The sequence below is a fragment of the Chenopodium album genome, chromosome 7, assembly GCF_948465745.1.
Source record: "Chenopodium album chromosome 7, dcCheAlbu1.1, whole genome shotgun sequence".
Lineage (NCBI taxonomy): Eukaryota > Viridiplantae > Streptophyta > Magnoliopsida > Caryophyllales > Amaranthaceae > Chenopodium > Chenopodium album.
Genome location: NC_137840.1, coordinates 64,498,291 through 64,516,899, shown reverse-complemented (window position 1 = coordinate 64,516,899; position 18,609 = coordinate 64,498,291). Strand labels below are relative to the sequence as shown.

General features: G+C 31.3%; 1 pseudogene; it reads left to right on the top strand.

Moving 5' to 3' along the window:
* Positions 1-11,930: 11,930 nt before the first annotated feature.
* LOC145640476 (equilibrative nucleotide transporter 3-like) lies at positions 11,931-14,872 on the top strand (annotated as a pseudogene).
* Positions 14,873-18,609: the final 3,737 nt, after the last annotated feature.

Sequence of the window (18,609 nt, the reverse complement as noted above, 5' to 3'; positions counted from 1 at the left end):
CACCGCACACCTTGTAGTATATGAGTATTTGATGCAATAAAGGGTAACTTGACGATAGCAAGAAATAACGTTCACTCAATCACAAAACAAACATGCCGATCAAATTAAAAGGACTTTATAAGCTTGTAATGGGGCAAAGGTAAAGGGGTAGGATAATATTTAGGAAAATGTGAGTAAAGAGCCAACTTGGGAAGCAAAAACATAAACGCGATCAAATAATGATCTAACTCCAACTGACATCACCAACTTTCTCCAAACATAATAAAAAACCAAGATTGAAATCAACTATACATCGTCATGAATAATTTTTTTCTTTCTTTTTCCTTTCTCCTTGCCTTTTTTTCTTTCTTTCTTTCTTTCTTTTTTTCTTCACATCTTCAAGTAACACTTCTCAAATATAAATACAACCTTTTTTTCCTTCAATATTCATTCCACCATTTTTTCGCATAAAATGAAGCTTGACAATGACAAACAACACCACCACATCAATAAGCTCCCCAAGCTAGCTAGACTTGGGAATAGTAACCAATGGGGATAAAGAGGCTTGTAATGTAGCTATATATCAATAAATGGACAAGGCAACAACATGGGTGCGCAAAGGGAACAAATGTATCTCAATATCTTCTGAAGGTTACCTAAAGAACATGGCCTTTATCATGCGCAGCATGCGTGAATTGTAATCAAATTACTAATAAATCTCAAACCAAAGTCATTGAAATAAAAAATTGCATCAATCACACAAACACAAAGTAAGGTGACCTAGCAAGAGAACTGGCTAGCTATACTTGATATGGGACAACCAATCTTTCCACAAACCATTCAATTGATTCACACAATGTCAAGCATTTAGCAATGTATAGCACAGACCGACTGAATTTTAGAATGATAACTAAGATCAAAAGAAGCTCAAGAGAGTCAAATCAAATCCGCACACGGTTCGAAGTCAAAATATAAAAGATAGACACAAGTATGCACTAGCAAAAACAACTAAAAACAACTTAAAACACTAAGAAAGCAATACATTGTTTTTCGTTGTATGTAAACTCCCACTCCTAATGAATGGTACAAACCATACAACACCTAAAAAGCAATAAAAAATAAACTGAACACAACTAACATGCACAAAGTGATGATTATATATAATCATCCTCCCCCAAGCTAAACATCACATTGCCCTCAATGTGAACAAAGAGGAACTAAAGCATAAATAAGGGAGAGGTACAACACACAAAGGGGTGGGTAAGCGAAGGGAGCGTCAAAAGGTATAAACACCTCCACCACAATCGGTTGTTGTAATACGGTAGCCAACATAACCAAGGAACTTAGCTATGTTTGTACCTAGCAACAAATTTCATCACTTGAACACACATTAGCATTATTATTTAAATAGCGGAAAAAAAAATGAAATAAAAATTGGAAGTAGAAAAAAAAACAAAAAGAAAATTGGGTTGCCTCCCAATTAGCGCTGATTTTTAAGGTCCCGCATGACCCAACTCAATTCGTCAATCGGAAGAATCCAATGCCTTGAGTAACTTATCATACGCCCCTGCAAACATATCATTGAGCACCACATATGTCTTGACTACAAGCACACAAAACTTGAAATACAGGGGGTTAGAAAAAATAAAAGAAAAATAATCGGAAAAAGAAAAAATAAAGTAATAAGAAAAAGGAGAGTATATACAACTTACATTTGCTTGCTCCTTAGGCAATGTAAACCTTTTTGAATAAACATCAAGGTATACATGGCCAAATGTATCATGGAATGGGGATATTTTAAGAAAGTAAGGATGATTCAACATAGTGAATGAAGGAGCTAGATTAAACCTCTGGGAAAACGAGATATAAAGGGTTAGTCGGTTAAGCTCAACATCAATGCATTTACCTTCAACTTCACCCTCATGAGTAAACTTGTCAGTAAAATCTTCAACTACCAAAATATCTAAAACCAATGGTTTCTCAACCAAAGACTTAACAATAATTGGTTGTTCTTCCTTTTCCACTACCTCTATATCTTCATTCCAATAATTTACACCATCAGAATCATAAAGAGATGAAAGATTATTCTCCTCTATTATACTTTCATTTAACGGGGAGTAAATATCATGAGTCAAATTAATGCTTTCCTCCACTGAAATACAATTCTCAAAACCAATATCATTATCATCATGTATCACCTGTTGGTTAGTATATTGTTGCACAGCAAGTAATTCAATAGATTTTGAAATACGTTGACAATCATGCATCAATTCATTAAGTTCTTCATGCTGATTAACAATAAACTCATTCATCATATTGAAAAGTTCCCTACACTCCGATGAGTTTTCTTTTATCATTATTTTAATTGCAATAATGATGAATATGTTTTTTAAGTCTGATCAATATGTTCTTTGAGTCTAGACTATATGTTCTTCACAATACAAACAATGTTCTTTAAGGTAATATATATTAATTATGTTCTTTGTGGTTATAATATTAAAAATTATGTTCTTTGGGTGTAATAATACAAAGAAAAACTTTTGTATACACCCGATTAGTGTAAATCGAGCAATATTAGGGTAACTTTTAGCTAATTTTAGGGTAATTTTTTGTCCTATTTTGGATAACTTTAAACCTAATACAATTTATATATATATAAATAGACAACAAGAAAAGTTTAATAAAGGTAACTTAATTACATTCAATCACTAATAATAATTGATATTTTGTCATTTAAAATGTGGTTCTTTACTAATAAAGCGTAGATACTTTTTATTTGTATTGGATTACTTTTATGCATATTGGGATAACTTTTATTCATTTCAGGGGTAACTTTTAGTTATTTTAGGGTAACTTTATAACGGATGTACAATATTTTATTGTACATCCGATTTTTTTAAAAAGTTTGAATTATGTTCTTTTTACTTATATAATATGTTCTTATATTTTGAATTTCGAATTTTTGAAATTTAAGAAAGAAATGTTGAATTATATTTGTGTAAAATTAATTTAGATAGAGAAATTTTTCATATCTGAATATTTTCTAATTCAAATGTAATATTTTGAAATAATTTGACATTAAATTATTGGTAAAACACAATTCATAATATGTATTACCTTTTTTTGATAATACGTATCTCATAATATAATGTGTTCTTTATATTTCAATGATATGTTCTTTTTTAAGTTCATGATGTACTTTATTATTATTTGCTATATATGTTCTTTCCGCTTTAATCTAGGTGTACCATGCGCATGGTATATCCGGGTGTACAAACCACCAATTACATTTTCATCCCCAAATCAAACCTGAATTCGACTTATCTTTCTTTATCGATTTATTATGATGGATGCTTTCAAAATCAAACCTGCATTTGTGTTATTTATTTGTAGTTAAACCTTGTGTTTTTATTAAAAAAAAAAAAAGTGTTATTTTGTGGAATTCTTGCATTGTTATGTTATTTTTAAAAAGTTTTACTAAATTAATATCTAGGTCAAAGAAAAATGTGTAAATAGTGATAAAGTAAAAAAATGTCAACTAATAAAAAAGAAGATCGTATCAATCAATCAATAACATAATACTAAAGGTGAATCTGACATGACACTTGTCATGTTCTGATTAAAAATTTTCCCGCCAGTTTTAACTTTCCTTTTTTTTTTTTTTTTTTACAAATCTTCATGAATATTTATTTATATATATTAGAATATTTAACCTTCAATTTGGCAATCATTCAATAACATAATACTAAAGGTGAATCTGACATGACACTTGTCATGTTCTAATTAAAAATTTTCCCGCCATTTGTAACTTTCCTTTTTTTTTTTTTTTTTACAAATCTTCGTGAATATTTATTTATATATATTAGAATATTTAACCTTCAATTTGGCAACTATATTATATACAAAGTATATTCTATAATCTATATGCATTCAATGATAATAAATGAATAATATTTTAACCTATCTTTCATTATTTTATAATAGGTATTTTTTTCTAAAACAAACAAACATATACTCCCTCCGTCCCCGATTGATAGTCACTTATGTCATTTTTGGACATCCAAAATGTTAGTCACATTTGCTTTTTTCAAGTACCATTAATATTATTTTTTTACCAAAATTCTCTAACATTTGCAAAAATCTTTGAGCAAATTTAACTTTTCAATGTAAATTTTACTTTCCCATGTACTTTAATTACTTTCTATCTCTACTTTTTTGCATATCTAATGTAAATTTACTTTTTCAATGTACTTTCTTTAATTCTCCTTAATTCCCGTGATTATTCTTCAAAAGTGAATATCAATTGGAGACAGAGGGAGTAATATATTACAATAATAATGTACTACTCCATATCATTTTGATATTTTTTTCTTTGGAAGTTTTTTTTTTTTTTTTTTTTTTTTTTTTTTTTTTTTTTTGCTCCAACCTGGATTGACACTTTAACTTTTATTACGACGTATATATTTGTTGATTTATTTATAATAATAACACTACAATTCAATAAATAAAGATATAAAATAAAAATAAAAAAAAACTTGATTATTAATATTAAAAAAAGTCAATTAAATTTGTATAAAACATTATATCGGTCTAAGTAAGCTATAAAACATTGTGCCGGTCAAAACATGCCAACAAAATTGGGACGTTGAGGTATGTACATTACACATGTTCCTCTAAAAAAAAGTACATTGTACGGATTATAATTAACATAAAATTTAATTCTTATGTAAAATCCTATAATCATTAAATTTGTGTTTTTTTTAAAAAAAAAATGTTTAATGATCAATAATTTTTGACATCAATATAATATTAAACTCAAGTTTTGTTTTGCTTTTTTTTTTTTTAATTTATTATTTTTTTAAAGAAATTTAAGTATCTATTTCAAGTTTTTGTTAATTTAATATTGTAATTAAAAATTAGGTTAAGTAAAAACCGTGCATTGCGCATTTGCGCGGGACTTAAACTAGTTTATATTAGGAGCGTTTGTGGGGTAATTGATAGGCTATCCCCCCCTTATGCATGTACATTTGAGGATATATATATATATGCTATTCCCTAATTCCCATTTCATTTATACTTCCAACATTACTCAACCATATCCTGCCAACTTTGAGAGAGAACACAAGAGAAAAAATTAATTACCTTCTCCATTGTTAAACAAGATATTCCCTTTGAAACAAATATCAACATTTTGAGCAAATAAATCATAACGCAACCAAATAGCACCCTTTGTCATCAAACTCAATCATCAATGTCTTCTCACGATTTAGAAAACGCACCCGGTGACGCCTTTCCGCAAGAAATTACCTCTGGTGTTTCATTTCACTCATTGTCTTATTTTTCATATATTAATACAATTATCGGGTTTTATTTGTTTGTTTGTTTTTTCAATGTACTCAATCACGTATTCTACATAAACGTTTCAGGAGGGTTAACTAACGGAAACGGATGCTCCGGCCAGCCAAATAGCCAACAGATCGCTGGTATTTTCTCCCTCTCTATTTTCGAATTATTTCATTGAAATATATAGTTGTCAGTCCTATTGATAAATGGTACTAATATATTTGATTATTTGTCAAAAAAAAAAAAAATGGTAATATAAATGCAGTTTTCAAATTCGTCATTTTTACTTATACTGCATAGTACATACTCGTATGGAAGGCATAAACATATTAAAACTTTTCTAAAAAAAATTAAAAAATAATAAACACATAAATCTACCAGCTAGCAAGCTAAACCTATCAATTCGAACACTTAAAAGTCGTATGTACTTCATTCTCACTTGAAAGATTGTTTCTAATATCAACCAATTTTAATTTAATTAACATCTCTTTATCAAAATTTATAGATGCAAATTATTTGTTTAATTCCCGTCGAAAAAAATAAAATAAAATACAGTATTTGTTTAGTTACATATCTCCTCTAATCAATTTAAAATATTTAGGAAAAAAAAGATTATTGTTTTAAGGAAATTTTGTGAAAAACTACCTATTATAGTCCATAATTTGCGAGAAACTACCTATTAGAAAAAATGTTGTAATTGACTACCTAATTTTCGAAAAATGTTGTAATTTACTACCTTACACCGGATTATGAAAGAGTTTGACCAAAGTTCTCCGGTGTTGACTTGGTCACGTGACCATCACGTGACACTTAATGACCCTTTTCTTTCACCAAGTGTCATTAAGTGTCACGTGATGGTCACGTGACCAAGTCAACACCGGAGAATTTTGGTCAAACTCCTTCATAATCCGGCATAAAGGTAGTAAATTACAACATTTTTCAAAAATTAGGTAGTCAATTACAACATTTTTTTTAATAGGTAGTTTCTCGCAAATTTTGGATTATAATAGGTAGTTTTTCACAAAATTTCCTTGTTTTAATATTGAAGAAAGGAAGCACAACTTTCGTTCTAATTTAGGGTCTGTTCACATTTACTTAGGCCCTGTTCTCTTCACCTTAAAAAAAATAATATTAAGTAAAAATAATTTCAGTTCAGTAAAAATAAATTCAGTTCAGTCAAATTAAATTTCAGTTGAGTAAAAATAATTTCAGTTCAGTAAAATTCAGTTTTTTTAAAGAATAATTATAATGGAAAATCAGTAAAAAAAAAAAATTCAGTTCAGCAAAAAAAATTTCGATTCAGTAAAATTAATTTAAGTTCAGCAAATATAATTTTGTTTCGGCAAAAATAAGGTGAAGAGAACGGGGCCTTAATTTTAGTTCAGTTCAGTTCAGTTCAGTTCAATTCAATTCAGCTCCAATCAATTCAGTTCAGTTTATCTCCTAATTTTCCTCTCTCATAAAATATTCATTTCAGCTCAGTTCCGTTCAGTTCAGTTCAACTCAGTTCAGTAAATGTGAACAGGCCCTTAATTAGCTCGCGTACATAATCTTCTTTTTTATTTTATTTTTTATTTTTTTTAATCGTGTATATAATCTTTAAAAACTACTATTCAAATTCTTTGTTGTCTATATTCTTTAAAATTTATCTATTGTTTTTTTGTTGCAAATTAATATTTAATTTTTTAAGGTTAATTTTTTAGCTTTTAGGTCAACACATCACCCATGCAATGTACAAATTTAACCCCTCCTCTCTTTCTGACACACAAACTTTTAAGGCAATATATATACATACAAGTATATACTTGTATGATTTATGACCAAGTCATGTATATATAAGTAACATAAAAATAAATTTTAGATAAAGGCGTACTTGATATATATTACCTCCGTTTTTTAGTTGACATGTTTTGACTTTAGTATTAATCACACACCTCTCTTTGACCGTGTTTTGTGATTTATACGTATTGAAAATTAAATTATAATCATGTGGGGTCTTGTTAAATTCATCCCGAGATATATTTTCAAGATACCATTTTTTTTTTTTTTAATTTTCACTATTCTGTAATTAAAAATATTAATGATTGAATTTGTGCATTGACAAACGTGACTAAACAAATGTGCCAACTGAAAAGAATCGGAGAAAGTATAAAAATGAAACCATTAGAGTGTTTGGGTAACATACAAGGCACTAACAACTCAAAAGCTGGCATTACTATAATAGACCAACTACATACATAAAGATTGTTTTTCTCACTAGCCAAATCATTATGGGTGATACTTAAAGGTTACAAATTTGTACAAAAAAATTGCTACAATCTTGTGGCACTTAGGGCCTGTTCTCTTACGTTGAAATTCAGTTCAGTTCAGCTCAGTTTAGTTCAGTTCAGCACAGTTCAGTTCAGTTCAGTTCAGTTCAGCTTCTAATTTCTTTCTCTTATAAAATATTCATTTCAGTTCAGTTCAGCTGAGTTCAGTTCAGCTCAATTCAGTTCAGTTCAGTTCAGCTGAGTTCAGTCAATGAGAACAAGCCCTTACTCTTTGATGTCACATAAGTGCCATATATATAAGATATGATTCATCCCTTTTTTTTTTTTTTTTTTTCATTTTTCATTTTTTACTATTTATTTCAAAATTTATACTATAAATAAAGGTGATTCATTATGATTAGATGAATAGAAAAGAAAAGAAAAATATGATTAGATGAATAACAATAATGGATATTTTTTTTTTTTTTTTTTTTGAAAGAACAATAATGGATATATAAGGGAATGAAATATATGGAAATTAGTATACATTATACTTATGGTAAAGATATTTTTCCTTTTAGCTTACATATTCTTTACCAATAATTATAAATTTATTCTAATAGATTACTTTGTGCAATTTTTTAAAAATCATTTAATTTTACATTACGAGTATCTTTTATCTAATTTAAATCTAATAAATTTTACAATAGCCATTAATAGAAATAGTAGTTAGCCATTGTAATTGAGTCATTGAGTCAATCTTAACCCTCCAATAAACAAGCTAACACTTTTATAATATGACATAACCCTCCAATTACAAGCTAAGACTCGTTTGATCCATTCACATAGTTGACTATAACATATAAAAGAAATTAGTTAATGTATTAGGGCTTGTTTAGTTCACCTTATTTAACTTATCTAAACTTATCTGGTCTGATCTGATCTGTTCTTAATGTCAGATTTGACTAAACTTTGACCTTAAATATACGATAATCTATACGAAAACAAATTTATCAAGTAGGGTCTTTTTAGATTCGTAATAATGTGTATTTTATTAATATTTGATTGTTATAATTCTTTTCATTAAAATATTAAAGATATTTAGCGATAAAAAAACTGCACATAAAATGATGATTTGATCTGAACTTATATTTTTCTGATCTAATCTGAACTTTTTTTTTTTTTTTTTTTTTCAGAAATAAGTCAAAATAAGATGAACTAAACAATGCCTTATTAACACAAATTAAAAGGAACCTTATTCTAAAGTTAAATAGTACAATAACTCTTCATACTTAAACAGATACCAGGAATGACACGTGTCACGTCCGGGTGTTGTATTTTCCCTCCAAAACTCCCCTTCCCTTTTTAACCTTTTTTTTTAAATAATATTTGATTCTATAATAATATCATTTTAATAAATCTTTTATATTATCTTTATGAAAACTATAGATTCCTTTTTATTTGGTATTCATAATTATATATATATATATATATATATATATATATATGTCAACTCCTTATTAACTAGTAAATGGAGTATTATTATATTTTTTCAAAAAAATTATAATAAATTGATTCATATAATAGTTGTTAAAGAAATTACTTTAAAACATCACTTTTTTTTTTTTTTCAAATACCTCTAGCTAATATTTTATATCAATTTCAATTCAATACAACTATATATTCAAGTTAATTACAATTTTGTTTATGAAATTTTACTAATATGCATACATATTATAACAAACTTATATACTACTATAAAATAAATGTTGTGTTTAACAAATGATTTTTTAGATATAAAGGTGATATATTATTTGTAATTTTGTGTATGTTTGCACTTTTGCTAATAATTTTAGTGGAGATTTTAGTTTGTTGTTCCATTGAGTTTTAATGTTTATTAAAAATGCATTTATAAATAAGTATTCATTAATGTGGCCAGTAGACCTGATCTAGCCCAGCCTGAAAAATTCTCGGATTCGGGCAGACTAAGAAAAAAAAATCCATTTTTAGATAATTTTTTTCTTTGCTTATTTATATATATTATGATATTATAATTTCTATATATTAAATTTGTATGTTTTATCAAATTTTATTTGTTGGATATAATTAATTTTCTTAAAAAAAAAATTAACTAGACTTACCGTGCATGACACAGGCCTTAAGCTTTTTTTTTTTTTTTTTTTTTTTTATTCTTAATAATTTGGTCTAAGCCTTTTTTATGATATTTTTCATTTTCAAAACCAATTTTTTTATTATTATTTTTATAATGGTATCCTTTTTGTTCACCTATAATGTCATATATATCCCCCTTTTTAAATTGTAATACTTCCTATACACGGTATTATTTTTATAAATTATTACAACACTTTCTTATATAAATTTTAATTACTACTCTATTTTTTATAGATATAACTCTCCTCGCATGGTCGTAGCTCATACCCCACTCATACTTTTTTTTTTTTTAAAAAAAAACTATTTCTCTTCTCTCACATTTCTAATTTTTACATAAATTATTCACCCACTATCATTATTTTTAATCTTTAATCCCCCAATAAACCCTACTTAGCTCTTATTTTAACAAATTCAAACAAGGGCATATTTTGTCATCCTAGTACAAAAGTCATCATAAAACATTTACAGAAGCATCCCAAATAAATCATGAAAATGTCAATTTTACCTTATAATTAACATAAATTGTCATCATAAAGATTAACTTGTACATCCTTGAAAAAAGAAAAAAAAATACTGAGTAGCAAAGCTACTAGTAGACATATGTTGGAAATTTTGATGTCCATCTACAACAGATAACCTTGGCCTTGCTTATAATAAAGTAGTCAGCATATGGAGGTCCTGTTCTGTGTGATTGGGCCGGCTAATCAGCCTTTTCATTTAACAATTATTATTACTTTTTTTTTTTTTTTTTTTAAGAAAAACACACAAGTATTAACTTATTATTATTATTATTATTATTATTATTATTATTATTATTATTATAGTCCCATTACTCCCATATTGAATCAATCGCATAAAATAAGAAAAGCGAAATGTTTGGAATCTAATATTAAAGTAAAAAAAAAAAAATCATAAATAGTTTTGCCTTATTTAAATTTTTTTTTGATTTTTTTAGGAAACCGTCAACCATAATTGCATAATTCAAGGGAATAATTTCTTTACTTAGAGTCATGCCAATATGTCATCAATTCACAATCAATTAATTTAACCAATCAGAATTTCATATGTATAAAATAGGAAAGAAAAATAAGTTAAAAGGTGAAATACATTCTATATGGGTAGATGTTTTTAAAATACCCAAAATAGTATATGGGACTAACAAATTAAAAAGAGAAAGGTTTTGTAAAATAAAAAAAAAAAAAAAATGAGAAAGTTGAAGCTAGAAGTGGGGAAAGATGTAGGCCATGTGTGTTAATTTTTTTTTAATGCTTTATGAAAGTAATTTATCAATTAGAATTAGGATTAGATAATGTTATAATTAATTCAATTTTATTTTGATTCAGTTTAATCTTGTTCAAATTCATTATTTTACAGTTGAATTGATACTTGAAATTGAGTAATCATTTTGTTTATTATGATATATATTAGTGGACCATATAGTTGAGGCCCAGGAATATGTTTAATACTCTATCACGCCCCCTCACACGAGAGCCCGTTTGGGCCCTCCTCATACCCAGCGCTTAATATTCCACTTGAAAGTGGGGGGTGGATGAGATTCGAACCCGTGACCTATATGTCACGCTGGCTCCGATACCATGTTAGTGGACCAACTCAACCAAAAGCATAAGCTGATAGTTGAGGCCCAGGAATATGTTTAATAATATATATGCAATATATATGCAAACCTAAGGGCACCTAATAACAAAAATTTATGTTGGTGTATCATTTTAGAATAACTAATAATTAGAATTGTCAATTTTGTCATGACTAAAAATTATGTTGTCTTTTTCAACTTTGTGAGGATTTGGTACTGAAAATGGAGCTACATTATTGGTAATATGCTCCAACTAATTTGAATCAAATTTTCAATACAACTAGTTAATTGTTAGACTACATTTACACGAATTGATGAATTGATTTTGTGTGTTATTAGGGGCATAGGAGTGCATTACTCCTATGTTGGATATTTGGGATAGGATCTCTCTTGTCATGGTACACCATGCTTAGCATTGGGGACTACTACTATCATATATTTCCGGTACTAAACTTCTTGTTGTTTGTTTGTAAGTAATTTTTGTTTATTTCGGGCTAAATTGTGTTTTTTTTTTTTTTTTTATAATTTTTTTTAAGAAATACCACCCTTCAAGGGTACTTGCCTTTGTTTATCAGCCATTTTTGGTTGTGACAATGGCAGTACTGGCTTTCTACATATCGAAAGTTAACAGTAGATGGAGAAACAATGGCGGATTTGGTCTATTCTTCCTTGCTACACTAGGTTGTTTGCTGGTATGTCACCTCCACATTATTCTAGCCTTGTTGTTGTTGTTGTTGTTGTTGTTGTTGTCATCGTCTGAATCTTACTTAAGACCCTGTTCTCTTCACCTTACAAAAATAATATTAAGTAAAAATAATTTCAGTCAGTAAAATTAATTTCAGTTCAGTAAAAATAAGTTCAGTTCAGTAAAATTCAGTTTTCTTAAAGAAGAATTATAATAGAAAATCAGTAAAAAAATTTAAGTTCAGTAAAAATAATTTAAGTTCGGTAAAAATAATTCCAGTTCAGTAAAATTAAGTTCAGTTCGATAAAAAAAAGTTCAGTTCAGTAAAAATAATTTCAGTTCAGCAAAATTAAGGTGAATCAAACAGGGCCTAAGTGTGTATGCAGCAGCTAAGTTAATTATATTCTTATATTTGATACAGTTGGATGTGATTACCTCTGGAGGAGGAGAGCTGAGAAATTATGCAGTACTATGCATATTTGTTGGCCTCTTTGGCATAGCAGACGCGCTAGTTAGAGGAGGGATTAGTGGAGACCTTGCCTCTATGCCATCAAGGTTCATGCAATCCTATTACGCGGGCATGGCAGCTTCGGGGACCTTAGCTTCTATCTTGAGGATTTTTACCAAAGCTGCTATTGGTGGTATACGCAAGGGCGCCTGTAAGTTTATTACTTTTCATTTGTAGGAGTATTTTGTTAGGAAAAATGCATTTAATTAAGGAAAATCTTTGCCTAATTTACTTAAAATAATCTCAATCAACTATCGATTATTCTACAATAACCCTAACTTTCACTTTCACCTTCACCTTCATTTTCATCTAACAATCCCAAAAACTGGTTACCTTTTAAGAAGGATTTTTTTTTATTTTTTTATTTTTTTTAAGTAATTAAGATTCACTTGTCACACATTGGTCCAAAAAAATCAAAAAGCAAAATTAAAAAAGCACAGCCACGAGCCACCACTATTTCCCAAAACTCAGGCCACCGGAAACCTTTCCCAGCCTCATCCCCCACTCCCTAGCACCACTGGAAACCACCAACTCCCTCCCCTCAAAACCCGACAAAACTCCAAATTCTGGCCCTTGAAACCGCCCCCATCCCTCAAAACCGCCCATAACTCAAACAACCATAGGCGATTTTGGGGTGGTTTTAAGGGCAAGGGTTTGGGTTTTTGGCCGCTTTTGGGGCTGGGGAGGGGTAAGAAGTGGCGGTTGAAGGCTGGAGGAGGTGGCTGCTTAATTTTTTAAAAAAAAATTTAACCACTTACAATCCGACACGTGTCCAATAACCTACAATAAAAGTTGTTGCCTTTTGTTGACCGGTTGCGGATTGTTAGAAGAAATACAAAGGTGAAAGTTGATATTATTGTAGAATAATCAATAGTTGGTATTATTTAAAGTAAATTTGGCAAAGTTGAGATTAAAATCTATGTTAATCGGACACGACTAATATCGTAAAGTGTCCAAGTCGACACGACACTTTGCGGACACGAACACATGACACGTATTCGATGCTTCACTGTGCACTCATACACTAGGAGATTGTCATTTATTAGGAGAACTTATCGAAGAAAAAATTAAAATAAAAAAATAGGGGTAGATAAATGAAATATTCAAAGCTTTTGTAATTATATAATTATTTATATAAATTTAAGTATCGTATTGACGTGGGTCCCTGTACCCATGTCCAAATATCAGACAGAGTCCCAGTGTCTTAAAATTTTGAAACTTGCCGGATAGGACACTTGGACACGTGTTCGTGTCCGACACCCGTTCTCGAGTCCATGTAACATAGATTAAAATGTATTTTTCCCAATTTTTTTTCTTAATGTTGAATTTAACTAATGATCCATACCCTTCCATCTGCAGTATTATTCATGTCAATTGCTGTAGGGATCGAATTGATTTGCTTATGCATGTACCCATTTTACTTTTCAAACTTGCCGATAGTAAAGTACTATCGAGCAAAGGGTACCAATCAGGCAAGTTTCACCACTTTGTTATTGTATGATATTATTTTTAGCTTCTGAATTTCTAATTTAATGAATATGAAGTTAACAAGACAACTCCTTAAACATAAAGGTTGTGGATGTAGTTTGTTTGACGCAGAAACAATTGTTATTCTTGAACTGGGATTATGCCCTAGTCATCTACTTGACATATGTTCTGTCGATGTCGATTTTTCCGGGATTTCTATACGAAAACACCGGCTCTCACTCCTTAGGATCTTGGTAATCAACTAAACTAGTCTGTTTTGGTTCTTTTTTCTTTTCCGAATACATTGAATATATTAATTGGCCACTTTTGTTTTGCAATATCTCTTACTTTTCCATTAGTTGCTGAATTTCATTCTAGCACTCTTATGCCTCATTGATTTTTATACAATATGGTTTTGCAGGTATCCTGTATTACTGATTGCAGCATATAATCTTTCAGACTTTATCGGCAGATATTCCCCTTTGGTCAAGGTGATAAAGATGGAATCTCGAAAGGGCCTGGTGATCTTGACCCTTTCTCGATTCCTTTTTGTGCCCCTCTTTTACTTCACTGCACGATATAGAGCGCAAGGTTAGATGTTCTTGCTCACATTTCTGTTAGGATTCAGTAATGGCTACTTGACTGTGCATGTGATGACTTTGGCTCCCAAAGGTTACAGGGTAAGTAGTGTAATTTGATGAAAAATATAATAACTCTGTTATATGATTTTTTATCCAGCAAATGATAACTAAGTTATGGTTTTAATTGATGTTTAGGGACCAGAGCAGAAGGCACTAGGGAACCTATTGGTGCTTTTTCTAGCTTTTGGTTTACTTAGTGGTATCAGCCTTGATTGGTTGTGGATCATTACTTGAACAAGTTGTCATATAATTATACTTTTGTATTATATGTTTGTAAACTTTTGAAAAAGCTTAGGCTGTTGTTTCAATAACAATTGACATTTATTCATATATAAAACTGCATATTATTTTGGAAAGCCTACCAGCACTTAATTAAGCACTAAATGTCTTTAGAAGCCACATATATGGCTCAAGCTGGTGATCTCCATATGCAGTATTGACTATGAAGTCCAAGGATCCAGTGAGGGCCTTGGAGAAGAATTATTAGTCTAGAACGGTAAAGGGTGGCCGGAGCTCTATCTAGTACTATAATACACTTGAGCAATGATTACCTTCATTTGTTGTTCATCACATGAATTTACAAAATCATCTACACCAAGCACGCTCAAGGCCTCTTCTTTCTTAGATATACTGGTGCTAAAAACCATAACTTTCAGTCCAAAAGCCTTACCAAACTTTACAGCCAAATGTCCAAGACCACCTAGCCTAATCACCCCAAGACTGTTACCAGGATGGTTCATATTATGGCGAACCATGGGAGAATAAACTAAAAACCAAAAACAGGAAACAGGGAAAAGGTCGTGTTTCCACTTTTCTGTTGTGAGTTTTTAAAATTATCATGATTTTAATCAGTCTAAATAGTTTTTTATTCATTATGTGACATGTATAATGTACTTTTAAAAAATAAAAAACCAAAAAATAGAAAACCATATGTCCATAGTGATGTCAAACGTACCCTTAAGTAGCGGTTTCACTCATGAAAAGTAAACAATTTGTGCACTTATTTACAATGTCACCACTAGATAAACAATTGTTGTTTATCACAAAGATCAACTTTGTACTAGTATTTTTCCCATCATACCTGCGACTAAATTCCTAAGGCAATAGAATCCCTGATTCTCTAGCTGCCCATCCTAGGCAATTCACATGTTGAGTCTCAGAAGCCATATTCAACCAATTATGTCAATAGCAATAGGCCAATAGTAGCAAATCAAAATGAAGTTTAAAATAAGAATTAGAATCACTTTGTACAATCATACAACACATTACAATTCTAACCCATGGAATTTCAATAAATGAATGTAAAAATGAGGAATTTCATATTAAATCATAAGCAATTTTTTGGAGTGAATTGACCACATTATCGATGGAAATTTATACTTAAAATACTACAATATCACTCTTAAAAAATGACACCATGAAATCTCTGATTGGCCTATATTAAGTATTTTGATTTTTAGTTTGAATTATTTTTAAGGTCCATAATATATTAAAATTGTATTTATATTGTGTATTCTTTAGAATACATGAATTTTTTAAGAAATACATAATCATAATTATGAAAATTCCTTTGTGTCCCTGCCTTTACACCACCGCCAACAACGGGTAATTCCAAGTTTCTCTTCTTGATAAACAAGAAGCGTTTCTCATGAGGGTAAATTTGGAATTACCTGTTGACGGAGTGAACCTACCGTTACCCCCTTGTTCAACTTACCCCCTTTTGCAATTTACCACTATCGTGAGTACTGCCCAGAATTAGTTCCCACCTCCGGCGATAAATCGACGAAAACGGGAGACAAATTTGAGGTGTCGATCAATTAAAAGGACTGCTAACAGTAGGAATAAGCTTCAATGGAGGGAATTAAGTCTAAAAGGAGGAATTCGAACTCGATGACAGCTTCAATGGAGGAATTATTCAAGTTCGATGACGGCGTCAATGGAGGAAGGTAACCCTTACCCTTTAGGGTTAACCATGCCATAAATTTTACCCTTTCTTATTGGGTTTTTCGTTTGATTTTGGCGGCGAAGCCGCCTATGTTCGCCGCCGATAATGGTGGTTGTCCCCGGTGTAGACGAAAGAGGAAGATGATGGGGTGACGGTGGGGACGAAAGAGGAAGATGATGAGGTGACGGTGGGGATGAAAGAGGAAGATGATGAGGTGACGGTGGGGACGAAAGAGGAAGGTGATGGTGGAGGTGTTTGTTCTCGGTGGAGGTGGAGGTGAAGGCAAGCTGAAATGGAACGCCGCTAACGTTACACCATGTAACGGCTTCTTCAGTAGTCCACGTGACTTCCTCAATGGAACTCACAGTCAGCATTTATTCAGCTTAAAAACCATTTGTTTACAATTCCCTAGGCGTTTTTATTACACATTTGCCACTAGAGAAACACTTCTTGTTTATCAAGAAGAGAAACTGGGGCGCCCCTGCCAACAACTCCCAAACCAGCTACCTGCAACCTACCGCTGCCGCACCACCAAGCAGCAAAACAACTACCTCCAACCGTCGGACAGCAGAGTATCCACCAGTAGCTCTCTCGCCGCTCCACCCATCGCACTGCTGTAGCAGCCCAGTCTACCGCATCCTTCAGCCCCGCAATCAATCACCACCGCCCAGCTCTCAAGTCTCAACCTCACATCAACACCATTTCCAGTCACCAACGCAACCACGACCTTCAATCCACGCCGCTTCAATTCACCAACACTAAAACATAGCAGCAATTGTGACAATTAGAACCTCAAATCCACCATCAATTACATCAATTCACTACCCAATTACAATAATTTCGACCTCCAATCGCAGCAACAACCGCCACCTTTAATTCACGCTCCAAAAAAAACACCAAAACCCAACAATTTGAACTTCAATCCATTGTTAATTACATCAATTCACCACCCAATTACAACAATTCTGGCCTCCAATCGCAGCATGATAAGTCGTATATTGAGCGTGTTTTTAGAGTTCATTTAGGTAGTTTTCAAGCTTAGATTAACTGTTCATAGCTTATTTTAGCTTGTTTTGATTTGGTTGTGATCATGTTGTGCTTTTATAGGTAGTTTCGATGTTTTTGATGTATTTCAGGATGAACGAGACTAATTTGGATGGTCACAAGAGTTTGTTAAGATGGAAGAGTGATGATACCCGTGTCCGCCCTAGCAGGGCAACATTGCCCTAGCAGCCAGGGCAAAGGAAGGAGAGGGGAAGAGAAGAGCAAAGTAGTACATAGATGTATCTTACCCCCATCGCCCTGGAGGGCAACATTGCCCTAGCATCCAGGGCGAAGAAGAAAAGAAGTGAAGAATTCAACTCCTATCCGCCCGGACCGGGCGGCATTGCCCTGGCAGACCGGGCGGGCAGAGTATTGTGTGAGGAGGCGAATTTGTGTGTCGCGCCCGACCGGGCGGCTTTGCTCGGTCTAACCGGGCGGAGTTTCGCGAAGCCCGTTTTCTTATTTTTCGGGATTTCTTAATTAAGGGATATAAATACCCATTGTAAACCCCGATTAAACATACTTAGTTATTATATTTTGCAGCTTTTAAACATTCATTAGAACCCTAATATTCTCTCTAGATCTAGATTAATTTGCATTTTCAAGTTTTGATCTTTGTTCATCAACAATTGGTACTTTTCTTCATTCAAGCAATTGGTATTCATCTTTATTTCTTCTTTTACTTTTAATTACTTATTAATCATGTTTTCTTCATTGATTATTGTTTTTGCTTTCATTAATATGTGTGAGTAGTTTCTTTATTCCAAGATCTAGCGGAACCCGAATATGATTAATGCATGATTTAATTCTTTAAATTCTCTAATAATAATTGTAATTGATATGCTTAATTGATTGTGCTTATGCCAATACTAGATTAGGGATAATTAGTATTGTTATTAATCCATTGTTTTAATCGCAACGGGAGTTGGGTTTTGACGGATTTGAATAAATCAATTAAGGGTTTGAAGTTCATCACGAGAGT